Source organism: Ambystoma mexicanum, chromosome 7q, assembly GCF_040938575.1.
Source record: "Ambystoma mexicanum isolate Mex_15411 chromosome 7q, UKY_AmexF1_1, whole genome shotgun sequence".
In the NCBI taxonomy this organism is placed as follows: domain Eukaryota; kingdom Metazoa; phylum Chordata; class Amphibia; order Caudata; family Ambystomatidae; genus Ambystoma; species Ambystoma mexicanum.
The window spans coordinates 797,564,717-797,571,720 of record NC_090941.1 but is presented as its reverse complement, the minus strand read 5'-3'; the positions used below and the strand labels follow the sequence as shown (position 1 = coordinate 797,571,720).

Here is a 7,004-nt window from a genome sequence, read left to right as displayed (position 1 = left end):
GTCAGCATGTAATTCGAGGAAAGCCCTTAGCACGTGAGCGCGTATGTGACGTAACCTGCGCGCGGGCGTTTCCCTGGCACGGGTTGAGGGTCCCACGTGGGTTTCCATCGCTCTGTTCGTGCTTTTCGTGGAAAGCGGTGCGTGTGTTTTCCAGGCGTTGGGGTACACACGCGATTACTTCACAGCGGCTACAGTGCGTACTTCTTCTTTTGGCGTTGGTGTTGGCTACTCCTTCTTCTTCTACATGCAAGGCAGACGGTGAGTCGCACACGCTATTTTTAATAATGCGGGTGTCCCTGTTAGTCGCGTACCCCTTTTTTTCCGGCCATACTAGCCTGCGTGTTGCTCACGTATGTGTTTTTTGTGTTCCTGGCTGCCACAGCGTCCTGCGTGTGTTTTTTTACACGCACATGGGCTGCAGGGGTCGCTTATCTCTTTTTTCTTGCTTTTTTGGGATGTCTGAGCATTGCGTGACACGTCATTTCTCCTAGGAGGCCACAGAATGGGACATTCATCATTGCTGTATATACGTGTTTGTTGTTTGCGCACACTTTTGTAATGCGCAGGGACGCTACCGCCTGCCTTCGTGTGGCGGACGTGTTTAGGCCTGTGCGTGTCTTTGGCCCTGCGCGGGTTTCCCCTATTCGATTCCATGAATACGTGTAGTTCTCGTGCGTGTGGGCGTTCCGTGTATTTCCATGCAGTACTTCCCCATATACGCCTTTTTTTTCATGCGTTGTTCCCCATTCCACGTGTTCCGCCCCCTTTTTGGTGTGTGCACTGACTTTGTGCGCTTTCGCCGTGGATGTTGCAATGACGTGTGCGCCCGTGTGCTCCACACAAGGATTTGGCGCACATCCCGGGGAAAAGAAGCGCAGGGCCTTCCATGAATCGCACGCGTGCACGTGTGCTTGCTTTTTCACACTTGCGCCTGCTTGCGCCACGATTTTCGGCGCACATTTGTTCCATGAATCGGCCCCTGAGTGTCAGCAACCCACGGTACTTTATTCAAGGTGCATGAGGCCGGCAATACACGGCCTCGAGAATGATGAGTTTGCTTGGTAGTGGACACAGGCGTCTGCTCTATGCGCTGTCTTGGGGGCAGGGCGTGCATACAACATTCCACGCAGCTTTAGCTAAAGTATGTAAGAGAGGTTTGCTTGTTGCAGGGGAATGAGCCCGGCAGATTATTTTAAATGGGGCTGCTATGTTAAGCCAGGGTTCAGTAGTGTTTGGACTGGGGGTTATAATTAGAGTTTCAGGCATGCGCAAGGTGGAGCCAATGTCTGGGTGAAGCTGTGCCAAACAAGTCTGCTGGAACAGCGGGGCCTTAGTAGTAAGTGCAGGAGTTAACACTCACGGCAGCCTTGGTGGGGAATTTGTATGGAGACACACTCCGTTGTGGATGAGGAGTATCCACAGCTCCTGGCACAATTGCGATAATTTGAGAATCTGTTATTTCGTTGCCCAACGGCATACAATCCTTGTGAATTGTAGAGTCTATTGTGATGCAATCCTGCACAAGTGGCGGTATGTCTAGAGGCAGGGCCTCTTGTGGTACCCCTGGGTTGATTTTGGATTATAAAAACCGCTATTGTCAGCTGATGCACGCTGGGCTTTTCCACGATTGGGCGGCTCAGTGATTTGGGGCATCGCTGTTTTCAGAGTGCACAAATGTGACATGCAAAATGTTAGAGTAACGTTTCAAATAAGCAACAGAAGCAGAATTAATGATACAGCGAATATGCAATATGATAGATGACAAGTAAAACTGTTTAAATGAACGGAGCTGCTTGTTCAAAATGGATTGAAATACAACTATTAGATACTCAGCTGCTCGCTGCCCCCTGCCCAACTGCATAACTGCACCCGTGGTTCATTCCTTGATGTGCACACGCACACAGGGTCGGATTGGCCCCTCGCCTATTCGGCCCCTGGTCGGCCGAAATCGTCTCTGAGGAGTGGGGACCGGTTACTGGCCATGCCATGGCCGTGTTGGAAGAAAAAAGAATTTCAAAAAGCCTTTCATCCTTCTTTGGTCGATAAATGAGTACCAACACAGGTTGGGTGATATTGTATGCATATTTGTTCTATAAAAAAGAGCTTAACCGTAAGTGCTATACAATAACATATTATCATTTGGTCTTGGACGTCTGCTTGGATTCACAGTTATTTAGTGTACTTAGTAACAATGCTATTTGATGCCACTTCCTGTTTTGTCAAGGGGTGAAAGGTCGTGTTTCATCGCTTCCCAGGATGTCACTTTGGCGTGGGGTCAAATGACATCACTTCCGGTGATGTCATCAGAGGTCAAGCGTCGCAAGGCGAGGGGTGAGCCACTTTTTTGAGGCGAGGGGTGGGCTACTTTTTTTTGGGTGACTGGGCCTATTTCTTGTCCCAGTCCCGCCCTGCACGCAGATGCGCGTGGCCCAGTGTTTTTATGGGAGGTCGCGATCTAGGGGGCAGAGCCAGTCAAGTTCCACAAAAAAAAGTGAAAACAGAAGAAATCTTCTCTCTTTGGCACGGATAGTGTCAGAATCCAATGTAAAACACTAAAAGGGGCCAGATGGAACAAACTAAGATGTTCAGATTGGAAGGAAGGCAATGATGTTAAAGTCTTTAAAGGAATCTTGGCGTTAGTGCGGACGTCCCTCCAACATACCATAGGTTTAGGAGCAAAGGCTGCTGCACTTAACTGCACTCGTAGTGCACTCCTTGATGCGCGCACACAGATAGTCGTGGCCCAGTGTTTTATGGGAGGTTGCAATCAAGTGGGCGGAGCCAGCCAAGTTCCACACAAAAATAAAAAAAAATAAAAAAATGAAATAAAACAGAAGAAATATTCTCTTTGGCACAGATAGTGTCAGAATCCAATGTAAAACACAAAAAGGGGACAAAATATTTGAAGGCAGGCAATGATGTTATAGTCTTTAGAATGAATCTTGCAATTAGTGCGGGGTGTCCCTCCAATATACCGTAGGTTCAGGAACAAAGTCTGCTGCACCCAACTGCACTTGTGGTGCACTCCTTGATGCGCGCGCACAGATGCACGTGGCCCAGTGTTTTTATGGGAGGTCTCGATGAAGCCAAGATCCGCAAAAAAAAGGTAAGTTAAAACAGAAGAAATCTTCTCTCTTTGGCATTGATAGTGTCAGAATCCAATGCAAAACACGTAGTTTCAGGAGCAAAGTCTGCTGCATGTAACAGCACTCGTGGTGCACTCCTTGATGCATGGTGCACCCCTTTATTTAATTTCTCCCTCTCCACTACACTCCACTAAAAAGCCAGGATCTTTGCCTAAAAGTGCAATCTGCGCCGGCCAAACACTCCCCTGTGCCCACCGACCACCCTGCCCTGCACCTCCCTCTGCACACCCTCCAAAACTGGGATTGGTGGATTCTCGGGTAACAAGACCTGGAACAGCCTTCTTAAACATGCTCTCCATGACAGCCTTGCATGAGGCAGTGGATAAGAGTGATTTCCATTCCTGTTTGCCTATTTGTATGGCACCCTAGCCCTGCCAGGCGCTTTGCTCTCCATTAACACTCACCTACAAGTAAAGGATACCTACTTGGAATCTCATCACTGTCCCACTCAATCTCGCTATTGTTTCATTTTGCCACACTTGCATTTTGCCTCCAAGAGTGTTCCCAGTATAGGTTGCCTCCCAGTATAGGTTGCCTCCAAGAGTGTTCCCAGTATAGGTTGCCTCCAAGAGTGTTCCCAGTATATTTGTGCTACTCTGAATCTCGCCACTGGTATATTGTGCCACCCTGGCATTTTGTCTCCCGAAGTGTACACAATTGTGAGTCTACCACTTTGTATGGTGCGGTAATAGTCTCCCGGTCAGGCATTTTACCTCTTGGAGTTTTGCATACATACGTTTGCCACATTGAATCTAGCCTCTGTGATATTGTGCCACTCTACCTCTTGGAATTGCCTGATGTAAGTGTGCCATCTTTAATCTCGATTAAGAAAATGTGTTATCATGGTAAACAAACCATGTAATAGAGAACAATGGGCTCAAATTGTTGCAGGAAGAAATGGGCTCAGTCAGGTAAATCAATCAATTTGTACATATTTGAATAGTATCAAAAAAATCACAATCGCATATAATGAAAACACACAATAACATTGTTAAAATACATAGGAATATAAAAACAGACCTTCAGTGCACTTTAAGGTATGCAAATCATTATATTGGTGATAAAAGCTAATATCAGGAGAAATAATTAATCTAATCTCGCAAAATGTGCTTAGTGCCAACTACACGTATCTTCATAACTTGTTTTACAATTTGAAGACTGGAAGATATCTTTTAAACAATGTAGTTTCGACGCTGGTGGAAATCAGGTTCAATTCCCAAAACTGATAAGCGTCTTCGTCAGGGCACACCAATTGTAGCTTCTAATAAAAGTCCCCTAAAGAAAATGCATGTTTTTTATGCCGTCTCCTAGAATTAACAAGTATGGCATTTCCTCATTTTCCAGTTTGTAAGGAGACATGAACTTCTAAAAGACAACAAAGAAAAAAAATATATAATAAATAAAGAAAACAGAAGAAAATATCAATAAAAAACGAATTATATGCATATTAGAACGCCACTGACTGAACCCATCACACTCCCACACCACATAGAACTCACATTGTATGGACCAACCATCTCAAGATAAACTTTAACTTTGAAAGGCTCCTTAGAAGATTAGAAGAGCATATGCTTTATATTCATAGCCCTAGATAAAGGAGTGCAACAAATCGTTGCCTGCAGAGAGACACAGATAAACTGGGGTAAATGTTATCGCCAGATTTAAATGGATACATAGAACCACGGGCAAACCCTCCACCCCAAGCACTCCATAGATAGCAACACTGAAGTAAAAAAGGGAATGAAAGGAAAACAAAAGAAAAATAGAAGATTACCAACCTCCTCTGATAGTTGGGATCTATTCTGACAGTGTCTTTGGCTGAAATGTGCCAGTCGCTGGCGAAATGGAACAGCAATATGGTGAATCCCAGTGTTCAACCAGAAGTCCTTGTGGAGCAGAAACACGATTCTTAAAGTGGACATGTAAAGAAAAAGAAACAGGAAAACAAGACCAGAGGGAGGGAAGAGAGTGGTTAAAAAGTTAGCTGGAGGGGAAAGAGGGGTTAAAAAGTTAGCTGGGTGACTATTAGTATGTAACATTATGGTATCGATAGCATTGCTGTAATGTCATGAAGGACTAAATCATGTCCAGGGGAAATAAACGTCAAAACTCCAGTTGGATACTGTGACAAACATGGTGTCTATAGGCAGAAGAGGCCCGAAATAGGTGCAAAAAGGCGCACAGAGCCCTGAATCCTTTAAGCAGACTCGACCCATATACACTCGCAAATTGTAAATCAATGAGTGTGAAAGCCATGCGCAAGTTAAAAGGGACTAGCCCTTCTCATGCATGAAAAGGGAGCTAAAATGTAACTTAATAGGTGCAAACCCCTTCGAGGAGAATCTCTTATATGAAAGGGAAGCAGAGTAAAGAAAGGAAAATGCCGTGACCGCTACTGGCAGCAGCATCATGTTAGAAAAATAAACAGCAGTGTCACTGCCGTCTAAACCCAAACACTTATGCGGCCTCAAAGTGCAGTCTCAGGGTATGTAGTGGACCTGGCATAAAACAATAGCACTTCTAGTGTAGAACTAAGTAGGTCACTTACCCCGTATTCAAGAGAAAAGCATTCTCGCCAGGAGAAGAAGAAATGCGTCGACGTTCACATCAAAGGAGCTGCTAATTAACAGAAAACTATCCGCCCATTTAAAGGGAAAACATGGGACGGACTGTGAAAGTACAAACGAAATAAAAGACGTGTCCAAGACATGAAAATAGGACAATTCTGTAAGCCATTACTAAGCGGGGGCGACAGGTACGCCTCATCTAATATTCCTAAAGGGAATTATTAGAAAAATGGAGGAGAAAAAGAGAACGAAATGAAAAGAAAAATGCACGCGTATTGAATACAACGAAAAAAACTAAAGAATTAATATAAAAAATGTTTTTTATTTTTTTATTTTGTTTATTTTAATACTGAAGAATGAACTGAAAACAGAAAAAAATCGGAAAAAGCCATAATAGGAATAAAGTGTATATACAAGCTGTGGGGATGGAAATAAAAATAAAGATAATAACCACCCGGAGGTGGCTAATAGTAAAAAGCCAATAAAGAGCCGCTGTGAAGAAAATGGAACCTAAAAACTGGACTATTAGGATAAGGAAGCAGGACAAAGGGGAGCATGGTGGGTGTACAGACTCATGGTATACAGTGTAGCCATTCCTCTTCTTGATGCCATGTTTAATCTCGCCTTGGTGATAAATTGCTGAACTTTCATTTGGCCTCTTGAGTCACTGCAGGATGTTGCATCCTGGGACACCCGTCTAGGACCAGGTAAAGCTACCTTGGTCTCAATACTCCCCTAAGATCATGAATAAGTAACTCAACCCTCCCATTAAGTTAGCATCCCCTACGTTAGACTCTAAACACACACAGCCCCCCACAATGGCTAACAGCTCCAAGATTAGAGGTTTCAATTGACGCACCATAAAGGCCCCTATTCACCTGGTCAGACACCATCATTACTCGTCCCCACCACCCACCCAACCAAGCTTCCACCCCCTTCCTGCCAAGACAACCCGCCTCTCAGCACACCTTCGATCATCTACCATCCTGCACATAGGCTGTCAATCCAGCTCTTTCCCACCTACCAGGCCTATCCCACTTTGACCACTCCACTTCCACCCCTACTAGCATCACCTGCTCAGCAGCACCACAGCCACCCCATTCAGATCCCTGCTTTGCAACTAGAAGTACCTTGCATCCAATCCTTACCCCCAGCCCTCGCTTGGCACACCCTCCAACTCTTACTCACACACCCCCAGCTCTCTCAAAGTACCCAAAGAACAGACACCTCACCCCTGTACCATTCCTATTGAGCAATATGCCCATAACTACCACCGAGACATAATAATAAC

The 7,004-nt window shown here is 45.0% G+C and overlaps 1 long non-coding RNA gene across 1 annotated transcript; it reads right to left on the bottom strand.

Annotated features, from left to right (window-relative positions):
• Positions 1-4,115: 4,115 nt before the first annotated feature.
• On the bottom strand, positions 4,116-5,781 carry LOC138527773 (uncharacterized). Its single transcript, XR_011284038.1, has 3 exons — positions 5,695-5,781; positions 4,925-5,054; positions 4,116-4,511 (listed from the first exon to the last, which is right to left on the bottom strand). It is a non-coding gene; the product is annotated as an uncharacterized lncRNA (long non-coding RNA).
• Positions 5,782-7,004: the final 1,223 nt, after the last annotated feature.